This window comes from Tursiops truncatus, chromosome 19, assembly GCF_011762595.2.
Source record: "Tursiops truncatus isolate mTurTru1 chromosome 19, mTurTru1.mat.Y, whole genome shotgun sequence".
In the NCBI taxonomy this organism is placed as follows: Eukaryota; Metazoa; Chordata; class Mammalia; order Artiodactyla; family Delphinidae; genus Tursiops; species Tursiops truncatus.
The window spans coordinates 424,615-449,709 of record NC_047052.1 but is presented as its reverse complement, the minus strand read 5'-3'; the positions used below and the strand labels follow the sequence as shown (position 1 = coordinate 449,709).

General features: G+C 49.9%; 1 protein-coding gene across 9 annotated transcripts in view; it reads right to left on the bottom strand.

The window, feature by feature from the left end:
* The window catches only part of ANKRD11 (ankyrin repeat domain containing 11), a 171,489-nt gene extending 154,429 nt beyond the window's left edge, over positions 1-17,060 (bottom strand). For 5 of the 9 annotated variants that reach the window (XM_073795658.1, XM_073795657.1, XM_073795656.1 and 2 more), the window contains exon 1: positions 16,773-17,060. The gene's annotated coding sequence lies outside the window, so the exon portion shown is untranslated. The remainder of the gene's footprint in view (positions 1-16,772) is intronic. The other 4 variants (XM_073795650.1, XM_073795655.1, XM_073795649.1 and 1 more) reach the window with 1 other exon arrangement.
* Between the last annotated feature and the right edge of the window lie 8,035 nt (positions 17,061-25,095).

Genomic DNA, 25,095 nt, shown 5'->3' with positions numbered 1-25,095 from the left:
GGCGCAAGGGTCTGAGACGGACAGTAGTAATGGTCATGAGAACAGTGTGCATGTACTTAACGCCACTGAATTGGACACTTAAACGTGGTTAAAATGGTCAATTTTATGTTATTTACATTTTATCACAATAAAAGAAGGATGAGAAAAGTTTAAGAACATATAGATCAAGGTAACACCCCCAACTCTACACCAAAGAGTGCCTAGAGAGGACTGCAGCTAGATATGAACACATAAAAGGCAAACTCAACACAGTATGCAAGAGCTTCCGAAGCCACTCCCAGAAAACACGGTTCAGTGCTACAGTACCCAAGACGAGGGCCGCCCCTTTCCTAACAAGCTTCTTTCCACTGCAGCTGAAGATACTTCTTCACTGAATCCGCACGCCAGATACAAAGTGCTCACCCACGAGTAGGAAACATGAAAACATCCTTGATACGGAGGACCAGGAATGACTGCCTACAGTCACTGTACCCTGACCTCCCTGGATGTAGCGGAACTGTGGGCAGAGCCAGAACTCCTTTCTCTCTCCAACTTTCATTTCTTTTCTTTTTCCTTCACCAAGTTTTCAGAACACTGGTGACTGTACATCTTTGAATGTGATTAATTGGGCTCCATGGGAAAACAGGTCACAGTAAAATAGTTTTGGAAATATTAAATATGGCTGATATATTTTAAATGTTAAAAATTAGACCTCGGGACTTCCCTGGTGGCACAATAGTTAGGAATCCACCTGCCAACGTAGGGGACACGGGTTCGAAACCTGGTCTAGGAAGATCCCACATGCCGCGGAGTAACTGGGCCCGTGTGCCACAACTACTGAAGGCCGCGCACCTGGAGCCCGTGCTCTGCAACAAGAGAAGCCACCGCAATGAGAAGCCCTCGTACAGCGAAGACCCAATGCAGCCAAAAATTAATTTAAAAAAAAAATTAGACCTCATATTCGTTTCTTGGTATGTATTCTTCTATTTCAAATTTATCATGGCTTCAAAAGAATCCAAGGAAAGGGGGCGGAAATGGCTCATTACGGGGAGTGCTTGATAAACTGGTTCTGCATCTTCCTCTTTCAGGAAGAGTTCCTAACCTAACTTCAGTCTTTATTAAGACACCAAGGACACAGCACAGCAGCAGCGGTGGCCTGCTTGGCCAGCCTGGATGTGGACTCTGGGGAGCAGCACATGCGGGGCCCTCAGGGCCGGCAGGTCCCCATGACTTGAGGGCCTTATTTTTACGGCCAAGTCTGACAAACCGGCGGGCACCTATGAACAATCACCCTAACGCACACTCTGACTGCAAAAATGAAAGAGAGGGATAGACAAAAACTGGAAGATAAGTAAAACCAAAGTTCTAGAGTTGGTTTTTCTTTTGAAATCCTTCAAATCTGTCTAAAAATAAGACATCCTATCCCAAATCTCAGTAGAAAAGACAGACCCTACACCCTTAACCAACCTGCTGCCTGCATCCCACATGGGAACTCACAACCTGGCTGCCCCCTGGAAGCAACCTGGGTGTCCTGCCCCCACGAGCAGCATCCTTGCTGACAGGACAGTCACACCTCGGGGAGCTGCACCCTGGCCCACTCCCCTTCCGCGGCTGGTGGAGAGCGGCGCTCACGCGCACCCACTCCTGGGGAAGTCTGCCAACAAGCAGCAGCTGCTTCCTACCTTTGTTATCGACAATCCTGGATGCTTAGTGAAAACCCCTTATTGTAACTGTAACTCTAACCTCAAAGGACCACACCTCAACAGAACGAAACCTTGGTTATTCTGAAGTTTTCCAGGATGAGGTAGCCTGGAAAGCTCAACGTGCCTGAACTGAGACATCCCACAGTGACACACTTGAGCCCTCGCATTCAGTGACTCCAAGCAGATAAACATCCCACCACTGGTAACTGCATGGATACCGCGTCCCCTGCTCCCCGTGTGTCCCCCACCCAACACTCAGTCCCTGGAGGATCAGTCCTTAAGGGTTTTGGTGTCAGATAACCAACCTCGGAAAAGTGTAGGGTCACTAGAAGGCAGGTTTGCTCCTGCCAGAAACAAATATAACCTGATACAAAAATATCTCACTACTCAGAAGTGACTTTAATGAACCTGAAGGCTATTTAAAGCAGCCTACTTCCCTACATTAATCAGCACTTGATATTTGCTTTTGTATAAACTCAGTTTATGAACTATTTGTGTTTACCTTTTACTTTTTTAAGTGAATGCATGTACAGATATACTAACATGCCAGCAACAAGGACTGGGCAGGGGCAGAGTGGTCGTGGGGCACCACAGGGACAGTGGGGGGCAGCAGAGCGCTGAAGGGCCTCACCCTGTGCAGGAGGTTTCAACGGCACTCCCAGACTACATCTTGTAGTGAACTTCTGTATTCTCTTCCCGTTTTACTGAAAAATAATTGACTTCCATCACTGTATAAATTTAAGGTGTATAGCCAGATGGGTGGATTAACATACGTTGTGAAATGATCGCCACAGGTTCGGCTGACATCCCTCTTCTCAGAGACACAATAAAAACAAAAGGAGAGAAAAGGAAAACCACCTTTCTCCTTTTCAGAAGGACCCTGAGGATTTAGTCTCCTAACAACTCTTCTGCACACTGTTCAGCAGTGGCAGCTATAGCTACCAAGTGGTGCACCCCACCCCCAGGGCCTATTTGTCTTGTAGCTGCAAGTCTGTGCCTTTTGACCACCTTCCTCTAATTCTCCTCTCCTCACTCTCTGCCTCTGGTCTCATCTCTTTTTCTATGACTTTAGTGTTTTGTTTTGTTTTAGATGCCACATATAAGTAAGATCATACAATGTTTGTCTTTCTCTGACTTACTTCCCGTATATAATACCCTCAAGGTTCATCCATGTGGTTGCAAACAGCAAGACTTCCTCCTTTTTATGGGTTGAATAATATTCCATTGTATATATGTACCACATTTCCCTTACCCATTCATCTATCAACAGACATTTAAGTTGTTTCTATACCTTGGCTGTTGTAAATAATGCTTCAATGAACATGGAGGTTACAGATCTTTTCAAACTAGAGTTTTCATTTCCTTAGGATAAGTACCCAGGAGTGAAACTGCTGGATCATACGGCAGTTATGTGACTGACTGACTGATTGATTGATTTAGGTCTTAGTTGCAGCACGCAGGATCTTTTACTTGCAGCACACAGACTTCTTAGTTGCGGCATGCATATGGGATCCAGTTCCCCAACCAGGGATCGAACCCGGGCCACCCGAATTGGGAGTGCAGATTCTAACCCAGTGGACCACCAGGCAAGTCCCCATATGGTAGTTCTATTTTTAATTTTTTGAGGAACCTCCATATTGTTTCCATAGTGGCTGCACCAATTTACATTCCCACCAACATTGTACGAGGGTTGCTTTTTCTCCACATCCTCACCAATACTTCTTATTTGCTGTCGTTTTGATAACAGCCACTCTGACAGGTGTGAGATGATCTCACTGTGGTTGTGATTGGCATTTCCCTGACGATTAGTGATGACGAGCACCTTTTCATGTTATCTGTTCGTCATTCATTATATTCTTTGGGAAAATGTCCACTCAGGTCCCTTCCCATTTTTTTATTTGGGTTACTTGGCTTTTTGCTATTGAGTTGTATGAGCTCTTTTTTGTATTTTGGATATTAACTCCTTATCAGATACATGGTTTACAAGTATTGTCTCCCAACTCCAGAGGTTTTCCGTTCACTTTGGTAATGGTTTTCTTTTGTTAATCGAATTATTAATATAAATTCACTATCATCTAGAATGAACGTGACTTTTACATTTTACATCCCAAAGAGTAGTTGTCGTTATGTAATCAGTTTGTAACATTTGCAAGAGAGGCCCATGGGCATGAAACCTACCAGCACCGCCTCACCCACACCACGTTCTACCTACCTGGGCCCCCAGCGCACAGGGGCCTCTGGACGAGGAAACTGGCGTGCTCTCCCCTGTGAGGGGGGCCAGGAGAACCTTTTCTCCCCTTGATGCAGTGACAATACCAGGAGAATCTATTCAGCAGACAATATCAACAATTTACAATGAGGGCTTACTTCTCTGAATGACATGCTAGGCTTCCAAGTCCAATTGTGAATTTATTTCAAGGGAAAAAAAGCATGTGCGCCGAGTCTCATCTATGTGACTATCACCTCTAAATCTTATTAGGTGACAAGTTAGTTATATTTTCAGCCGTAAAGCTACAGCTTAGGAAATGTAGCCACTAACGAAAGATATTATTTGTGTGGGAAGTTTAGAAAGTACCCTAGATTTTGATGAGGACACAGGTCCCCGTTCCAACTCTCAAGCGGCTGCCTTGTAAACAGAGGTGTGGGTTGGAGTTAAACACGCAGACACCAGGCCACGCAGGAAATAAACTCATCAACATTAGTCTGTTTGCTACAAATCTCTCCGCCTCCTTTTAGAGGCCCACAACCCACTTCCAGCCTCCCCTAAGAGGGATGCAGCGAAGCTTGGTCCCCCAGTAGTAGATACCTGGCACCCCTGCAGCTGTTATTTACTGCTCTCAGGACTGCAACCTGCAAGCAACTCAGAAAGAGCAGAGTCTGAGAATGAGGGGAGCACAGACTGTTTCTCTTCTTAAACCAACAGCCCACTTGCAAACACCTGGAAACGAAGTAGCCTTCGCCCGTTAATCTTAAGTTATTTTTACAGAACCCTCTTAGCTCTCAAAAGCATCCCTGGGGCTTCCCTGGTGGTGCAGTGGTTGAGAATCTGCCTGCCAATGCAGGGGACACGGGTTCGAGCCCTGGTCTGGGAAGATCCCACGTGCCGCGGAGCAGCTGGGCCCGTGAGCCACAATTACTGAGCATGCGTGTCTAGAGCCTGTGCTCCGCAACAAGGGAGACCGTGATAGTGAGAGGCCCGCGCACAGCGATGAAGAGTGGCCCCCGCTTGCCACAACTAGAGAAAGCCCTCGCACAGAAACGAAGACCCAACACAGCCATAAATAAATAAATACTTTTAAAAAAAAAAAAAAGCATCCCTGGACAAAGAAACAGTACCAGGCCAGCCTCGGGGAGGGTGAGAAAAGGCCAGAGACTAGCACAGCCACTTGAGTCCCTGCCCCATCCTGGATCCCCCACCCCCGTGGTAATGGTGCAGCCATCAAACACTGCAGTCAGGGTCACAGAAACAACTATAGCAACTTGTTCTCTCCCTCAGGTGCAGGGCGGTTGTCAGCCAGTAAAATGGTGAAACGCTTTAATGTTATGGAGGGATGGTAACAAAGGGACTTGGCAGAGCTACGAGCGTTTAAGTGAGAGTGAACGTTCAAAGCCAAGCACCACACAGCCAAGCGGCCCAAAACATCCACTTCTGCTCTCCGTTTATCTCTCCATCTGCAATTAGACTGCATGCAATTCGGGGCCCTGACTGTACTGCTGGCCCAGTAAAGCCATCCCCCGCTGAAGGCGTCCAGGGCCAGACGCCCTGAGCGTAACTGCTGCCGACCAAAGGACAAAGTCCTCGTGACACAGCACATGACAAGCATGCAGTGACAGAGCAGGTCAGAGGCTCCATTCTGACGGCCTGAAGCAAACCGCACCGACTCTCACGCGAGCAGACACCGGCGCAGCTTCACTGGACGACGAGCTCCAGGCACACAGGGCTGTGTATCTCCTGCCAGGTGCCACTCCTTCCTCAGCCCAGAGCCTAACTTTTTTTTTTTTTCTTTTGCGGTATGCGGGCCTCTCACTGTTGTGGCCTCTCCCGTTGCGGAGCACAGGCTCCAGACGCAGAGGCCCAGCACCCATGGCTCACGGGCCCAGCCGCTCCGCGGCATGTGGGATCCTCCCGGACCGAGGCACGAACCCGTGTCCCCTGCATCGGCAGGCGGACTCTCAACCACTGTGCCACCAGAGAAGCCCAAGCCTAACTTTTAAGATCCGTCTTTCAGGCAAATACTGACTAGGTATCTGATCATACGTGCACAACATGTGCATAGAACTATGGGAAATACAAAACAGACGGCGTGCAAAAGAAGCCTGAGATATCGTGGCCTTTCTCCTCTCCACCCACCCGCCTTCATCGCAGGCTGCTTCTCCAGCTTCAAGTTCTCTAGCCCCTCCTACCCAGACTCAGAGCTACTCTCCTTGGCCTGCAGTTTAACTGTCTGGGAATAAGACGTGTAGGAGCCAATCACAGGCTCCTGGGGAGGTGCCCACTCCTCCCTGCCGGGGGCAAGCACCAGAGACTGGGGCTGGGTCTGTCACAGCTCCACAAGGCAGGGGACCTTTTATATAACTGGCCATCCCTCTCAGCTGACCCTCAAGTATTTACATCAACACTTGTCAGCAGGGACTTCCCAGGTGGCACAGTGGATAGGACTCCACGCTCCCAATGCAGGGGGCCCGGGTTCAATCCCTGGTCAGGGAACTAGATCCCACATGCAGGCCGCAACTAAGAGTCCGCATGCCAGAGCTGAGGAGCCCACCTGCCGCAACTAAGAAGCCCTGGAGCCACAACTGAGGAACCCGCCTGCCACAACTAAGACCCGGTGCAACCAAATGAATAGTCTTCGCATCTTGTCCAGGCAGCCCACTCTCAAGATCCCCAGGTGCTCTGAGGGCGGCCTCGATGGGAGGCCCTCCCAGCCTCGCCTCAGGCCAGGCTCCAGCAGACACACTTCGCTCCTCAGCCACTTCCCTGGGACAGCACCTCTGCCAGTCATTTAAACTCAGGCATCATTCCGACAACAAAATCTCAATCCCATCATCCATTTCTACCACTCACCGTACATTTCCCTAGAAAATGGTGTTCCCACTTCCTGTAACAGTTTCCACTGAGACCTTTCTAAACCAGACATCATCCAAAAGCAGAGGATGGCGGGGCTGAAAGAACAGGCTAGAAGACAAGGCAGGGGGCCCTCATGAGCAGTGGCCACCCTGGCTGGCACTCACTCCCTCCACCCAAGCCCTAAACGCCACCCCTCTCCTGGCAGCCCAGATTCACGCATCACCAGGCACTGGCCTTCCGCTGGCACCAGCAGAGCCCACGCACGGCCTCTGCCGTCCCTCAGCAGGCCATGGCCAGGGCCCTCATCCTAGGTCCCACACACTCGGGCTGTACTCCGTTTCCCTGGCTTCATCTGCTACCACCTTCTTTCATGGGCTCCGTGTTCAAACAAGCCAAGCTGACATTCTCACGTTACAACCCGCCCTCGTGGCCCTTGTCCAGAGCCTTCCGGCAGTCTGCCGGCCTGACCCTGCTCTCTGCACACCCACCGACGCCCACCATGCTTCCAGAGCACTTCCTGCATCAACCCCCAGACCCGGAGCCAGAAATGCCCTCGCCCCTGCGTGCAGCTCCTGCCCCACACCTTGCTTTCATCTCTGTGCTTCCCCCACACAGTCCTGCACACAGTGAGCAACCAACAAACATCTGACTAAATCAGTGGAACGTGGGGAAAGCTGTGTAGTCTTAGAAGCCCCTCCCTAGAGCATGTTATGCATTCCAGTTACAAAAAGACACCAAACTGTTCTCCCCGTATACAGCAGGCCACATTCAGGAAAACAGTCAAAGAAACCAGAAGTCAGCTACACAACTGCCTATACACAGTTGCTTTACAACTGTGCCAAATGGGTGAATGGTTACAAAGACAGAAAAAACAAAGACTGTGCTCTTCACAAATGCCAAGGTCATGAAAAACAAGGAAAAGACCGAAAACCTGTTACAGATAGGAAACCAAAGAGACAGGCAACTAAATGCCACGTGTGATCCTGGAGCAGTGAAAGGACATTAGTGGGAATGAAATCTAAACGAATCTGGGATTCAATTAACAGTATAACGCATCAATGCTAATTTTTTTTTTTATTTTCAGCCATGTTGGGTCATCGTTGCTGGGTCATTGTTGCTGCGTGCGGGCTTTCTCACTGCGGTGGCTTCTCTTGTTGCAGAGCATGGGCTCTAGGTGCATGGGCTTCAGTAGTTGCAGCTCGCAGTCTCAGTAGTTGTGGCTCGAGGGCTCTAGAGCTCAGGCTCACTAGTTGTAGCGCAGGGCTTAGTTGCTCCACGGCATGTGGGATCCTCCTGGACCAGGGCTCAAACCTGTGTCCCCTGCATTGACAGGCGGATTCTTAACCACTGCGCCACCTGGGAAGTCCCAATGCTAATTTCTTAGTTTTGCCAAAATTACCACTGCTATGTAAGATGTTAACCTTAGAGGACCTGGGTAAAGAATATAACGGAACTCTCTGTACTACTTTTGCAACTTTGCTGTATATCTAAAATTATTCCAAAATAAAAATTTATTTAAAACAAGACCTTGGGACCTCCCCAGCAGTTCAAAGGTAAAGACTCCACAGTTCCACTTCAGGGGGTGCGGATTCAATCCTTGGTCAGGGAACTAAGATCCCTCATGCCATGTGGTGCAGCCAAAAAAAATTAAATAAAAATTTAAAAGAATAAAATAAAAAATAAAACAAAACCTTGTCCAGGACATGTGTTTCCAGCATATCCACTAATCCCCTATCAATGCCAAGTTCTGCTGGCTGACGGACGGCACTGAGTCTCTCCGAGAGCCAAGGCAGTTCTGGGGAACCAAGGCCAAGCACCAGAGCCCGCTGCACACGGACCCGGCCCAACCTCACGTGTTACGACAGCGCCATGCACTCCCGGGGTGGCTGGCAGAATAACGTCCCCAAGGGCTCCACGACCTCATCCCTGCAGCCTCTAGATATCTCAGGCTACTCATCAGCAGACGGGGGACGAGTCTGCATCATCCAGGTGAACCCCACGTAATCACAAGTGTGTTTAACAGTGGAAGATGGAGGCCGAAGACAGTCAGAAGAGCTACGTTCTTAGCTGTACTTTTAGTTCTTTCATTTTATATGGAGGTTTATATAACACTAATGAATGTACCCAATAAGGTAACAGAATGAAGATATTGACCTGTGATAAGTCTCAATGAATTATGAAAAGTAACAGTTTAAATAAACGTCCTGTGTTTTAAAAAAAACAAAACAAAACAAATCCACCTTGGAAGGTCAGAGAGACACAAGGTTGCTGGCTTCAAACATGGAGGAAGGGGCCATGTGAAGAGCCTCCAAAAGATGGAAGATGCAAGGAAATGAAGTCTCCATGGAGCCTTCAGAAGGAACCAGCCCTGCTGACACCTTGCCTTCAGCCCAGCACGATCCATGCCAGGCTTCTAAACTGCAGGACTGTAAATAAGAAAAAATCTGTATTGTTGTAAGCCTTTAAATTTCTGGTCATTTGTTACAGCAGCCATAGAAAATAGTAACAGCACTGAAATATAAAAACCACAAGGGTTTCTCCAGATTGTGGGAGCATGCCTTCCTTCCAACCTTCACACCCTCCTGTGGTACCTCTTCAAATCCTCCATCTCCCCTGTTTCCCATCTCCCTCTAGACAACATATTTGGAGCCTAGAAGAAAACTGTCAAGGCGAGGAAAACGAGATGCTGTGGGTTAAATTCTAAGAGATTCCCTCCCCAGTGTTCTAAAACTTCATTGTGCCCTTAGTCTTTAATTATCTTTTTTTTTAAAGATTAGAGTTATTGCTTAAACTGTCTTCTTTAAAAAGTTAGTCATCTGATGAGAACCCAGGTTCAGCAGAATCAGATCTAATCACTTCACCAAAGAAAAACAAAGTTCACATGTAAATCTCATTAAGGTTATATCTGCCGAAAATTACTTCAGCTGTGAGTGAAAGCACAGACCCCTTTCCTAAACTTCATACTAAAAGATAAGAGACACAATTCAAAGATCACCTTTCCCAAGTATTTGGGGGAATTTTTTCCCATAAGAAAACATTCTGAGCTTTAGCATATTTAATATATTAACCTCTAGACTAAAACACTTCAAATTCCAGATGGACTCTTCTCAAAGTAATGGAAATACCTATGTAGGTAAGCTAAAGCTAAACGGAACAAATCATACACCTCAGCAAAGAAAGAATTCACAAAGTCTATAAATTCTTTGAAATCAGAATCACCCGAGGGCTACAGTTTCAGACCCCTAAAGACTGGCTTTTCGGGACTTCCCTGGTGGCACAGTAAAGAATCTGCCTGCCAATGCAGGGGACATGGGTTTGAGCCCTGGTCTGGAAAGATCCCACATGCTGCGAAGCAACTAAGCCCGTGCGCCACAACTACTGAGTACTGAGCCTGCGCTCTAGAGCCCACGAGCCACAACTACTGAAGCCCACGCGCCTAGAGCCCGTGCTCCGCAAGGAGAAGCCATCGCAATGAGAAGCCCGTGCACCTCAATGAAGAGTAGCCCCCGCTCGCTGCAACTAGAGAAAGCCCGCGCGCAGCAACGAAGACCCAACGCAGCCAAAAATAAATAAAGTTATTTTTTTAAAAAAAGACTGGCTTTTCTCCTCTGTAAGCATCCAAAAAGGCCAAGATTTCTTACAGTGTTCTGCACATCCTTTAATTAGTCCAGTGTTTTAGTAACTTTTTTTAAAGTTAATTCCTTCAAGAGTGCTGCTTTGGGGTTTTGCTGTTTTTTATTCTTACTTCCTGTTTTACAGGATGTACAACCGCATTTAGAAACATGGTACATACCAGCAAGGCTTAATTTCTTAAGAGTAATAAGGTTCTTCTCTGCTTTTCTCATGCTCTCTATTTTAGATAAGTTTACACAGTACAGCCATAATATTCTCAAGTCTACATTATCACCGAGAATTAAATGAAAGTCTTTTTTATTTTACTGGATATGAATGCAGTTAAAAGAAAAAAAACCCACTATTCATAACTTTAGCCCAAACCTTATGAACAAAGCACCTTCCCAAAATGTTCTCACTATTTAGAAATGTTCTTTATTCCAGGACATTCGCATTCTGGGTCTGAAGACTGCCACTGGAAGGGGGAGAGGAAGGGACACTTAACTACTAATGAGCTGAGAAAAGAAGTCTATTTGCTACATTTTAGATGAAAAGTAATCTCTGATATCACAAAGTTATTAAGCATTTACAAGTTAAATTTCAACCCCAGCCATTCTTAAAGGTCACGTTTTTTTTTAAACAAGTAACTGAAAAAGGGGGGATTTTATGAATTTTATTTAACCTTGACAAAATACTTTTCTTTGACCTAAGTGATCAAAAATGTTTTAAGTTGAGGGCTTCCCTGGTGGTGCAGTGGTTGAGAGTCCGCCTGCCGATGCAGGGGACACGGGTTCGTGCCCCGGTCTGGGAAGATCCCACATGCCGCGGAGCGGCTGGGCCCGTGAGCCATGGCCGCTGAGCCTGTGCGTCCAGAGCCTGTGCTCCGCAACGGGAGAGGTCACAACAGTGAGAGGCCCGCGTACTGCAAAAAAAAAAAAGTTTTAAGTTGAGCAAAGACCAACATTCTTATTTTGTGAAGAGGTGCACATTGGTTTCTTTGCAAGTGGAAAAAGAGCACCCACAGATTTTCAGGATAATAAATAATTCACTGCACAGATGCCAAAGGCAAGACTGGACACGTGGGTCTCGCCCTCAGCCAGCAGCAAGGACGCTCTAACTCAGCACCGCTCCCAACGGCCACCTACCTCCATCCTGGCTGCGGAGGGGGCATCACAGAAGGATTTTCAGTCCTTTCAGCCTTGGAAAAATCTGAGCTATATTAATAGGCCAGACTTCTTCTATTTTCACATTGAAAACCCACTTAACTCTTTATTCAAAGGACCAGAGTGTGAACTGCAGGATTTCTCAAGTTCTAGAATGATGTCTTTAAACGTTTTCGACAACCACCAATTCCCCTCACCCCTTACCACCTAAAATGTTAAAAAACCACACAAATCTACTATTATCTAAACCAAGAACTCAAGTCTTTATCACCCAAATTATGCCCACGATTAGGCTTTTCAATAACAACCTTTTCCCAAATACATAAGTTTCATTTTTAAAATTTTAGAAAACAGAAACATAAGGGGGAAAAAAATAAAACACAACTCCATTTTGGTGTATTCCCTCCAAAGAGATTTTTTTTTCTTCATTAAAATGCCAAAACTAGGGACTTCCCTGGTGGCGCACTGGTTAAGAATCCGCCTGCCAACACAGGGGACCCGGGTTTGAGCCCTGGTTCGGGAAGATCCCACATGCCGGGGAGCAACTAAGCCCGTGTGCCACAACTACTGAGCCTGTGCTCTAGAGCCCGCGAGCCACAACTACTGAGCCCATGCACCACAACTACGGAAGCTTGTGTGCCTAGAGCCCGTTCTCCACAACAAGAGAAACAACCATAAAGAGAAGCCCGCACACCGCAACGAAGAGTAGCCCCCGCTCTCCCCAACGTAAAGCCCACGCACAGCAACGAAGACCCAATGCAGCCAAAAATAAATAAATAATGTTAAGGGGCCCGCCTCCATTCTGGAGAATTTATATTGCTTTGGCCTTCTTTATTACAACCGTTTAGGAAATAAAAAACATAAATCAAAAAATTCTAAACCTTTCACAGGACTCCACACTGCTCACATGACACGCGGCCAGAAGGTGCCCGAAGTACTCATCACCATGAGCAGCAGCAGCAAACCACACTTGGCGAGCCTCTGACTGTGGCCCCCGCACCGCAGTCCTACTAAAGCTGCTTTCACAGAAAGCATTCTGTTTCTTCCACAAAGACAACAGTTACTTTATTTCCTTTATCTCTCATTCTGTGCCAATTTTAAAAGCCATGCCCCACACCTTTCGCAAGTAAACCTGTAATAACAACAAATAGGAAAATGGCTAAAACGTACATAGTGTAATTCCTAGTCAATCAAGTAAATGTTCATGATACTAAGTATGTCCTTTCAAAATTTCTCAAACACTTCCATACACTGCCTTTAAACAATTCAACAAATACTTCCTGAGCCAATTCTAAGCCCAGGGTCATGCCTAGGCTGGGCCCTGGGTGACAAAGAGACCATGCCTCTCTTCATTCAGCTTTGAGCCCTGTGATCACACATTTGATCAACTGTGTTGATGGCGGGGGGGGGGGGGCGGTGAGGATTTGCAAGGGAGACAATGATGGACATTCAGCAAGACCCTGGTCCAGGCAGAGGGTCACCTAAGAAATGAAAGGCCAATGGAACCGGAGCATGAAGAGTTGAGAGGACTTGAGTGAAGGACATGGGTGGGGGCAGGGGGTCACACAATCAGGGTTAGGCCAGTTAATAATCCTTTGGGACACTTTCATAAAAATACTACTTGTAGAGCTTCCCTGGCGGAGCAGTGGTTGAGAGTCTGCCTGCCGATGCAGGGGACACGGGTTTGTGCCCCGGTCAGGGAAGATTCCACATGCCGCGAAGCGGCTGGGCCCATGAGCCATGGTCGCTGAGCCTGCGCATCCGGAGCCTGTGCTCCGCAACGGGAGAGGCCACAGCAGTGAGAGGCCCACGTACCGCAAAAACAATAATAATAATAATACTTGTAGTTCTAGCATATATATAAAACACTATTTGGTTGAAAGGTGAATTTAAAGAAAATTTTTAACATGGGGAGAAAGGAGCGGGAGTTAAGAAAAGCACAGAGGAATACTAACAAAAACATAAACTTACGTACACAGCTGAGTCTGACTCTGGCTTAAAAGATATCAAGAATAAGATGCATCAAACAACAAAAAAAAGAACCGCTTAGAAACAGAAACATCTCTATAAGAATTAACAACAACAACAAAAAAGAATTAACAGAGAGTTGTTGAAGTGGATCATTTCCTAAGCCTTTTTAAAAAGGCTTTCTATACCAATTATCTCTAACTGCCTGCGTTCCAGGTGCTGGGGATTGACGCCATCTTTCACAGAGTTTAAGATAAAACTGAAAAAGTTGAATTGCACAGAAATTCCATTTGAAATTCAAATTAACAGAACACACATGAAAACATTTCAAGACAGTAACTTTTATTTGCGTTCATTCGATTTTTTGTACAAAGTTTATCAAACAGGCCAAACTCAGTCCCCACAGAGCACTGACTGAACAGCAATAGTGAACTGACCCAGCACACAGCCAGGCAAGCAGTGCAGCGTCATTCGCACCTATTAACTAGCAAGTATCTTGCTCTTCAAGGAAGCTCATCCATTATACTTACATATGAGAGATGAAGGGACTTACATGGACTAATGGACAGATCAAAACACTTATTTTGGCAACAAATGCAGACCATGCTCTGAACCAGCATTTACTGACGCTCTCTAATTATGTTATTTAGTTGATGATGGGCTCATTGCCATCCTATGCAAAGTAACTCTCCTCTCATATTGGATGAAACGTAACCTTACTGTGTCAAATGTACTTAAAAACTCAAGGCACGCAACGCAACGCCTCTTGAAAAATATTCTCCAGTACAAATAGCACAGCTTCTTTAACTCTATTTGTAGAAAGTTCTACTTGTCACTGTATCAACACTGTAATTAGAGCTAAGATGACAGCCACTAGTCACAAGCAGCCCATCTGGTTTGGAGAGATGAAAGGCCTGCTGTGCAGTGTGATTATCATGGCTGGCCCACAGCACGCCCAAAGGAAAACATCCAACAGTGGCAGCACAAAGGTACAACTGCAAAGGAGGAATTCAAGACTATGTGACACCTTTAAAAACAAACTTCTGGTAAATTTTGTTATGTATATTTTCCCACGATAAAAAAAAACATTTAGAAGAAAAAGATCTTTTCAAAGTTTCAAAGCTGGGTCAAATTTGGCACTATCTGTGGGTAGCTTTTTAACTAACTCAAGAGGCACACACAAAGAACAGAGGAAAATGTCACAGCAACTTGGTCTTTGTTTCCTCCGTTCAGAGAGCTAGCCTATCAAAGGCGAGCCCGCTCCTGAGCGTGACACCGCAGAGGGAGGACAACAGCTGAATGGAGGGCGGGGGATGAAGGGTCACAATCTAAGTTGAGCAAGATGTGTTCCCTTTTTCCTTTCTAACTACAGTTTCAAAGTAATACCAGAGTACTTGTGCAATCGTCCTAAAAAACACAAACAGAACTCCAGGTCTTCCAGGACAGCAACACTGAGTAAGCGCAATCAAGGTCCTAAAGGCATCAAACACAGTCTCAGGGTCTCTGATTTAGAACTATCCAAGTTATGCCATTGACTGGGTTTGCACAAACCAAAAATAGTAACTGTTTCAATGGCACTTCTTCTACAAGCAGTATCATCTTACATCTTTTGGCTGAGAGCATTTCATCACCCCCCAATTCAACAACTGCGTGCACTCTCACTGCTCAGTGGAAAAGGAATGTTAAGGACATTGTGCAAAATCACTTCAGAATACTCTCTCACCATATAAGAAAGCCTGAAATTTGACTTCTCTGCTGAGAAATCCTGTTCTTGCAAACGAACATAAAACTTCTCATAACCTACAGAAACCATGAAACCTAAGCCTGCTGCATCTTAACTGTTAGAAAGAAAATGGTTTTGGAAGCACGGGGCCCTCTTAGGACAGCTTAATCTCCCAAAGCCTCTTCCAAAACTCTTCGGAAGTTGGGATACGAGACTAGCTTTCACAACACAACAGAAGCAGAAAACCTTGATGGGACACCAGGAAAAGAGCAGCCCTCAAGAAAAATTAAGACTCCCCCCAAAACGGCAGAGACACAAGATTCAACAACACGATCCCTCTTTGAAAGGGGACTGAATCCATGTGGCAGGGCCAACCCTACACACACACACACACACACACACACACACACACACACCACACACACACACACACACACGCACACACACGCGCGCGCGCGCGCGCTCTCACAGCTACCGCCCTGCCAGGGGATGATGAAATGAGGAACGGAAATTAACATTTCAGGCAACGTCTCACATTGTTCCTTGAGGCCAAGGGCTGCTGTTGCAGCCGCCGCCGCCGCTTCCCTCCCACCCGCCCCCCAGTCCCGCCTACCCTCCCCCCGAAACACCCCCGCACCGCTGCCCCGCATTCCTGCCCCTCCGCGGGCCCACGCGCCTCCTGCGGCCCCAACGCCCCCTCTCCCTCCAGGGCCCCGGCTCGCCCTCCCCCTCCGGCTTAAAGCCCTAAGCCGCCTGCTCCCATTTCAAAACAGCGATAATAATAGGACGCTGGGAATAACAACTACAGCCTACACCGCGAAGGCGCCCCTCCCGCGGGTCAGAGGTCGGCGCCCCGCTCCCCAGGTGCCCGGGGCCCTGCACAGCCCACGGCCGGCCTCTCAAGGCTTCCCGGGCCCCCCAGGCCCGCCCGGAGCCCCCAGCAGCCCCCCGTCTGCCCCTCACTGCTGCCCCGGGACCCCAAGGTCCCCACGCCCACCCGGAGCGCCCCGTCGGCCCCTCCGGCTCCCCAGGCTCACCCAGAACTCACCCTCAGCCCCGTGTCGGCCCCCCAGGCCTGCCCAGAGCCCCCGTCGGCTCCTCAGGCCCCTCGAAGACCCCCGTCGGCCCCCGCCCGTCCAGAGCCCTCCCTCTGCCCCTCAAGGCTGTCCCAGGACCCCGGTAGGGCCCCCAGGGCCCGAGGCCCACCCGGAGTCCCCCGTCGGCCCTCTGGGCCTCCCAGGCCCACCCAGAGCCCACCCTCAGCCCCTGTCTGCCCCCCAGTCCAGCCTGAAACCCTCGTCTGCCCCCGGCCCCCAAGCCCGTCCGAAACTCGCCGTCGTTCCTCCCGGTTACCCCCCAGGCCCTCAGGCCCACCCGGATCCCCCCCCACAAGCCCGCCCGGAGGCCCTGGAGGCCCGTCACGGCTGCCCCGGCCCCCGGCCCCCAGGCCCGCCGAAGCCCGCTGCGCTGCTCCGCCCGGCGCGGAAGGCCTGCAGGCCGCAAGGCCGCCCCACGCCCCGCGCCCGCCCCAACCCCGGCGCGACCGCGGCTCTCACCGGCTCCGGCTCCGTCTCCGGCCCGGGGCTCAGCGGCGGCGCGCGGGCGAGGCCATGCAGCCCCGGGCCGTCCCCGGCCCGCGGCCCGAGCGGGAAGGCGGCGCGGGCTCCAAGCGCCGGCGCGGCGGCGAGGCGGGCAGACGCGAGCCCGCCCTCGGGCTGCGCCGCGGCGGTCGGGCGCTCACTGAGGGGGCGTCGGGCCGCGCGCTCGGCCGCGCCTCCCCGCCTGGGGCCCTCGCTCCATCGCGCTCCGGCTCGGGCGGCCTCTGGCTCCGGGACCCGGCGGCGGCTGCGGCGGCGCGGGCCGCATGAGACGTTACCTCCCATTGGCCCGCCGTATCCACCACCGCCATTGGCCCGCCGCCGTCGGGCACAGGGCTGCGCACGTCACGGCGTCGGGAAGGAAGTGCGCGCGGGGCCACGGGGGACGCCGAGATTGACAGCTTCTACCACAGGCAGGGGCGGGACCAGAAGCACGTCCGCGGACGGATTGGGCAAGGTCTTGCGTCCTGGCGCACGGGTCGCTGGGGTAGCGAGCAGCCGGATTGGCTACATGCCTGGCGGAGGAGGCGGGTCTTTTGTTCTCGGACGTGACGATTGGCCTTCCCAAGTGCCGGAAGCGGCGAAGGGAATGGTCGGGAGCGGGTCTGGGCGGAAGGCGCCTGAAAGCGCGGTGTTGCGGTGCAGCCGCGGCGCCAGCTGGTCCGGAGGCGCGCCCGCGAAGAGAGGGCCCGGGGCTGGGGCCATCGGTCCTCTGTCCGCTCACAACGAGTCCGTCCTGCGTTGGCTGCACCTGCCGCTGTCCAAGGGGTGCTGGACCAACCGTCCGCCAACCTAGTCAGCTCTCAGACCTGCTTCCTTACAGGAAACTAAGATCCGCAAGCCGCGCGGCGCGGCCTAAAAAACAAAAAGAAAAACACTGACCTCAACCAAATAGAGAATTGAAAGTAGGAAATACGAATACGGAGGCAATTTGCTTTGAAATAATCTGAAAACATACTAAGGCAAAAGCAAAGCGAAGTTCCACAGAAGCAGAACCTATGTGGTAAAAATATACAGTAGAGAAAAGGAAAGAATTAAGCCACTGAATACATTAATGCACAAATGTTTACTGAGTGTCTGCTATGGGCCAGGCACTAAATCAGGCACTGAGAACGACCAGGAACAGAAGGTAGTTCATCAAATAGCCATACAGGTATCTAATTACAGGCTATGATAAGTGCTTTGAAAGAGCAGTGTAGGGAGTTAAAAATACTGAGTGAAAATCAGGTCTTGTCTGGGGAGTGGCTTGCAGGTTTCCCTACTTAAGTAGTGACACTCAAAGTGCTGACAGAAGGTTAAAGAAGAACTACCAAGTAAGATGTGGTGCAGAACATCCAGTGAGGCCGCCCCAGTCACATGTGACAAGTCCAGGTTGACATGGGCTGTGAATATAAAATACTGGATTTGGAAGACTTAGTACTAAGAAGAAAAGAATGTAAAATGTAAAAAAGTAAATTTTGGGGACTTCCCTGGTGGCGCAGTGGTTAAGAATCCGTCTGCCAGTGCAGGGAACACGGGTTCAACCCCTGGTCCGGGAAGATCCCACATGCTGCGGAGCAACTAAGCCCATGCGCCACAACTACTGAGCCTGCTCTCTAGAGCCCACGCATCACAACAAGAGGAGCCACTGCAATGAGAAGCCCGCGTACTGCAATGAAGAGTAGCCCCCGCTCGCCGCAACTAGAGAAAGCCCACATACAGCAACGAAGACCCAACGCAGCCAAAAGTAAATAAAATAAATAAATTTTAAAAAAAGAAAAAGAAGGGCTTCCCTGGTGGCACAGTGGTTGAGAGTCCGCCTGCCGATGCAGGGGACATGGGTTCATGCCCCAGTCCGGGAAGATCCCACATGTCGGGGAGCGGCTGGGCCCGTGGGCCATGGCTGCTGGGCCTGCGCATCTGGAGCCTGTGCTCCGCAACGGGAGAGGCCACAGCGGTGAGAGGCCCGCGTACCGCAAAAAAAAAAGTAAATTTTTTGTATTTACAACATGTGGAAATGATAGTATCTGAGACAGTTGCATTAAATAAAATATAGTGTTGAAATTAATTTTACCTGTTTCTTTTTTCTTTTTAATTGTGGCCACTGGGAAATTTTAAATCATACCCTGGCTGCATTCTGTTTCTGTTGGACAGCCCTGGGCAAAGGGGCAGACTAACCCATGTCCTGAAGGTGGAGAGAGGGACAGCACCTCTCCTCTCGTGGTGTCTGGAGGGATAGCACTCATTGGTTCAGAACACATTGAGGGCTTTTAAGTGCCTACTGTGTGCCTGGCACCATTCTAAGGCCTGTATTAAATGTGGAGTAATGGGGGCTGGGGAAGGACTCAGATAAGATGACCTTTGAGCTGAGTCACAGAGTGAGGGAGAAGGCAAGTGAATTGAGGAAGAGCACCCCAGGAGGGGGCAGGAAGGAGCCCCGACAAGCACAGAGCAAAGTTGGAGCAAATGAGAAGAGGGAAGTGGCTGGTGAGGGTCCCAGTTCAGAGTTAGGATTTCACTCTGAATGAAAAGTAAGCCACAGCAGGTCCCAGGGAGGTGAAGGGACCTACTGTTGAAAGGGTTGCCAGACTTCCCTGTGGTCCAGTGGGTAAGGCTCCGCGCTCCCAATGCAGATGTCCGGGTTCCATCTCTGGTCAGGGAACTCTATCCCACATGCCGCAACTAAGACTCCCACGTGCTGCAACGAAGATCCTGCGGGCCACAGCTAAGACCTGGCTCAGCCAAAGAAAGAGAAAGAAAGAGTCTCTCTGGAGATGATGGGAGCCCAGAGGAGCTGGCAAGAGGTGGCAGTGACGTCTGGACTGGTGAGACAGTGTGATCTGGCATGTGTTTTGAAGATAGAGTAGGCAAGATTTTGTGGGCTGTAAGAGAAAGAGAAATGTCTGGGATGGAATCGACATTGGCAGGAAAGACGTGGCGGGGGAGAGCTTAGTTTTGTACAGTTAAGTCTGAGATGCTTGGGCCTCCTTGTGGGGCTCTAGGGGGATAGCAGCAGAGGTGACCAGGACCTGCAAGGCGTCCGGGCACAGGGGTGTGTCTTAGCCTGCAAGCAGCCCCTGCAGTGAACGGCTCAGCAGCAGCCCTGCTGAAACAGTGTGAACAGGACAGGAGGCCAACAGGGGAGCTGTCACAGCAGTTCCAGAGAAAAGAGACATAGGAAGAATAACAGGGACCTAGTGAAGGCGGACGATGGCAGGGTGGTGGGACAGGGGTCAGGGGCCAACCGCCTGCTGGGCCAGGGGGACGGAAGGGGGCTGCCAGAGCCAGCATTGCCACATCTTCCAGTTTTTTATTGGAAATTAAATTTTTATTGGACATTTCAACAAAAGGACTTAATTTGCCAAACATCGTGTGGCCAAGCAAAACATTAGATCTACAAATTCCTGATTTTGATCCCTAAAGGGTAGTTCTCCAGCCCTTGCCTGGGAAGCCTGCTTTCCTTAGTGCAGTTACCTGCGCATACCCCGAGGTTCTGACTCGGAAGCTCTGGAGCGAAATCCAGAGCGTGCACCCACGTAGTCCAGGGGCCATCCTCCGTCCCCAGAGCGTCCCCCAGCCCAGTGAGGAAGGCCTGGCCCCGACAGTGCCTGCGCTTGGACATCTCCTCTGATACCGCTCCTCGACTGGATTCATCACGGCCCATCCGCACCCCACACAGAGCACCTGGATTCATCCTGCAAACACTCGTACAGGGCCTACTGTTTGCTAGGCACTGACCTGGGAGCTGTGGATTTAGCCATGAACAAAACCAGGTTCCTGCCAAAGGCACTCACGCTCCAGCATGTCCGTGTCCCTGGAACCAAAAGGAGCTAATTGTTGACCAGACACAAGCCATTCATGGCTCCAGAAAGGCCCGGTGATGCTGGATGCCCTTCCGCATGAGAAATGATGCGTCCTACCTGGTCCCCCCCTGGGCGATGGCACAGATCACCTCTCCACGCTCCCCTGCCCACCCACACCCCTGTGCCGTGGCCTGGGAGAGCCACAGGGCTGCTGCACCTGCTGGGCTCCTCTCTCCCTTGCCGAGTGGCCAGAGCAGGCCCACAGTCTGGCACCTCCCTTCTTTCTCTTCCCTGCGGCCATGTGATAAGAACTGACATCTGGGTTTGGGCCCAGCTGGCCCAGCCTCAGCCCTGTGCTCGACCCCAGCTTGCCAGCATTCTCAGCACTAGAATTTGGAGCCCAAGCTCATTTCACAGTAAATTATTATGCGTTTTGATTTCCAGTTGCCATAGCTCTGTGGTGTGTTTTCCCCAAAACCTCAGGAGGAAGAGGAACTGTGGCAAAAAGCAGCACTCAGGTATTCCTGGGGTCCCCGACCTTGGGACCACCGGAACCACCCGCCAATTTGTAAAACTCTGTGCCCAGTACTTTTCCTGCAGTCCTACCTGTTTTGATGTCATGTTAGAGTCGAAATGTCATGATGTATTCTTTTCTTTCGTGAATTCATCACAAATCCAAGTAGGAAGCTTGAGAGTAAAAATGTCTTCCTAAGACTTTGTTCCTAGTAAGGCTGTCCCACACTTGCACAATGTTTTATGTGATGAATTTCAGCCTGCAGAAGGCTGGGGCCTTGCTCAGCTGGGAGGTGAACGTGAACTCATTCAGCAAACAACTAGGTGCCTGCTGTGTGCTGGACAGTGTCACAGCCACAACAAAACACGAAGATCTCTTAACACTTTCACAGTCAGTCAGGACTTGAAGCACCGTTTGGTGATAACGTAACTGGAGTAGAATATGCCAGAAGCTTTGCTAGGCAGACACGTTCAAGTAAGTGACATGACACCGCCTGCAGCCCCTCTCCTTGGATTTGTGAAAGAGCCACGGATGTCCCTTCAGGGAGGCCGTGTTCCTCGCCATCCCTGGAAAGCAGCCCTTGGAGATGCAGCTGAGCTCTGCTGGTGATGGTGGATAGGACAGCAGCCCGCTGGCTGGTACCAGTTCTGCAACTAACTACAGTGCTTATTTTCCAGGATGGTAAATTCAGAAACTTTTAGTAATGCTGAATTCAGTAAAGACTTTATATTAAAAACAAGCTCCCCAAATTGTCCCTTGGTACTTGAAGTTGTCTTAGCTGGAGAAGGGCCCAAAAGGAATAATCTTTTTTTTTTAATGGTCTTCTTTTTTTTTTAATTGAAGTATGGTTAATTTACAATGTTGTGTTAGTTTCAAGTGTACAGCAGAGTAATTCGGTATACATATATATACATATACATATTCTTTTTCAGATTCTCTTCCATTAAAGGTTATTACAAGATATTTTATATACAGTAGTGTGTATGTGTTAATCCCAAACTCCTAATTTATCTCTCCCTCCCCCCCCCCAGCCCCTTTGGTAACAGTAAGTTTGTCTTCTATGTCTAGGAGTCTTGTTTTCATTTTGTAAATAAGTTTATTTGTATCATTTTTTAGACTTCACATACAAGTGATATCACATGATGTTCGTCTTTCTCTGTTTGACTTCCTTCACTTAATATGATAATCTCTAGGTCCATCCAAAGAATAATCTTGAATCTAAGTTCCCTTGTTAAATGTATGATGCTCATGGGGAATTCCCAGGTGGTCCAGTGGTTAGGACTCCGCGCTCTCACTGCCCAAGGCCCGGGTTCAATCCTTGATCAGGAAACTAAGACTCTGCAAGCCACACGGTGTGGCTAAAAAAAAAAAAAAAAAAAAAAAGTATGACACTCATAGATATCTTTGGTAAAAAAAAAATTCTAGTTACATAAGAATTGCCATGTTTGGGCTTCCCTGGTGGTGCAGTGGTTGAGAGTCCGCCTGCCGATGCAGGGGACACGGGTTCGTGCCCCGGTCCGGGAAGATCCCACATGCCGCGGAGCGGCTGGGCCCCTGAGCCATGGCCACTGAGTCTGCGCGTCCGGAGCCTGTGCTCCGCAACGGGAGACGCCACAGCAGTGAGAGGCCTGCGTACCGCCAAAAAAAAATAAAGAAATGCCATGTTTGCCTTAGACCACAGCTTGCAACGAGAGGTTCGGGGGAGGTCCCCAAGACTCTTTGTGGGTGTCAGCAAGGTAAAACTCTCTTCCTGACAATACTAGGAGGTGTCTGTTTCCCTCTGCTCCTGAGTGCACACACGTGACGTGAGACAACGACGTCCCTCTGACAGCTGAGGAACATGCCTTCCTGTGTCTTAAACATTTCTCGGTTTTGATATGAACATGGTAAACATCAATAGATACAACCCACATAATCAAAAAGTCTTGGGCTCTTACGTAGCAGAATCTACATATTTAGAGGCTTGGCTGGAGGAGAGGGTGGTGCAGCTGTGAACGCGCCAGGCCTGCACTGACCAAGCACCAGTCATGCCAAGGTCAAGTCCCAAAGAATATCAAAACATTTTAAAATAATGCATAGGGACTTCCCTGGTGGCACAGTGGTTAAGAATCCGCCTGCCAATGCAGGGGACATGCGTTCGAGCCCTGGTCCGGGATGATCCCACATGCCAGGGAGCAACTAAGCCCGTGCGCCACAACTACTGAGCCTGTGCTCTAGAGCCCGCGAGCCACAACTGCTGAAGTCCGCGTGCCTAGAGCCTCTGCTCCACGAGAGAAGCCACCGCAGTGAGAAGCCCACGCACCTCAACGAAGAGTAGCCCCCGCTTGCCACAACTAGAGAAAGCCCGCGCGCAGCAACGAAGACCCAACGCAGCCAAAAATAAATTAATTAATTAATTAAATAAAATAATGCATAATGTGTATTTAATACATGAACAGCAAGATGACCATGACTACGGACTCCGGAGCGGGCGTGTGCTCCATCTTTTGTAGACAAGATCCCACGGATCCCTCTCCCACGACAGTAGTCGTTAAGAGCACACACTCTGGCACCAGACTGCTTGGGTTCAGACCCCAGCTCTACCCCTATTAACTGTGACCCAGGGCAGCGCGTTCACTCAGGGCCTCGGTTTCCCCACCTGCAATGGGGGATGAGAGAACCTACCTGGCCGGATTCTCACGAAGAATAACCCACCCAGCACGGTTTGCACAACGCAGCCGACACCTGTTAACCGTGACCACAAACCTAAGGAAATGCTCACATTAGTGCTGGGATCGTCCTTCCCGTATTTGATTTCTAGAGTTGCCCTGCATCGAGCTCCAGTTCTTGAATGCCCACGGGAGCGAGCAGGGTGCACGGACGCTCGGCAGCCTGGGGGCCGCGGCTGGGCTGTGGGGACTGCTGTTCCCAGAGTGCCGCGGTCCAGAAGACGGAGCTGTGTGCCACCACATGGGCGGGCGGGAACACAGCAAGGAGGGAGAGAGGAGGCTCGGCCCTGGAGATCACGGGGAGATGGGAAAAGGTGAAGCAGCGCATACAGATGGAGCTCAGCCCAGCCTCAGGGGCTCGTGGGCTCGCACATGGCCCTGCAGCTGTCCCGCACGTCACTCAGGCACCTGCCGATGGGTTTGCTGTGGAGGACGTGCCCTGCCCAGGCCCGGGCTGCAGGGCCTGGACGCCAGCCGCCCAGCTCCTGCACTGACCTCAGCCTAAGAACCAGCCCCTGCCTGCTTCTCGGGGTCCTGGGCGGGTGCTGTGCTCGTGCACCTAACTCCCACGATATGGTAATCTGGGGACAGCGTGGGCATTCGGTGTTACAGGAATTAATACAGTTTGTCACTGAAACCCAGATTTACGTCACAACTTTAAAGGGGCTCTAAAAGGACCGACGTGCACGTAGAAGTGCTCTAGCTGCCCCTGGGCTCCTGTGTTCGGGGCTGTGACCCCTGTGGCAACCGCGAGTTCCAGCCAGGCCAGCTTTCTCCCCGTCCATCCTCAGGGTGCTTCGGTTCTTCCCTTCTGCCAGTAGAGACGGATTGTAAACACAGTCTACGGGATTTGTTTTGTTTATTCTGTTTATTAAACTGTAACCTCATATAGGATTGCCTTAGGGCCCAAGTAACAAACTGTCAAACGAAATAAAACATAAAGCAGCAGGGGTGGCGACGGCAAAACCCAAATTGCACGCTGTGACCGGAGCCATCTGTGAAGCCAAGTATCCTCCTGTCTCCGAATAATCTCCAACTTGACCTGACCGACTCTTGTGCCCTCTCCAACCAGGGCTGGCTGGAGGGGCCCCAGGAGGAATTCCAGAAACACAGGACCCCTTGGGGGAAGCTGCTGGGAGATCCTGGTGCCCAGCCGCCTGTGCTGGTCTATCTTTTCAACGATCCACGGGAGAGGGGGGAATATGTGAGCCATGGTTGAAATTCTATGTAGAAGCGGCCACCTCTTCCTCTGTCAAATCAACCCCGTCAATCACAGA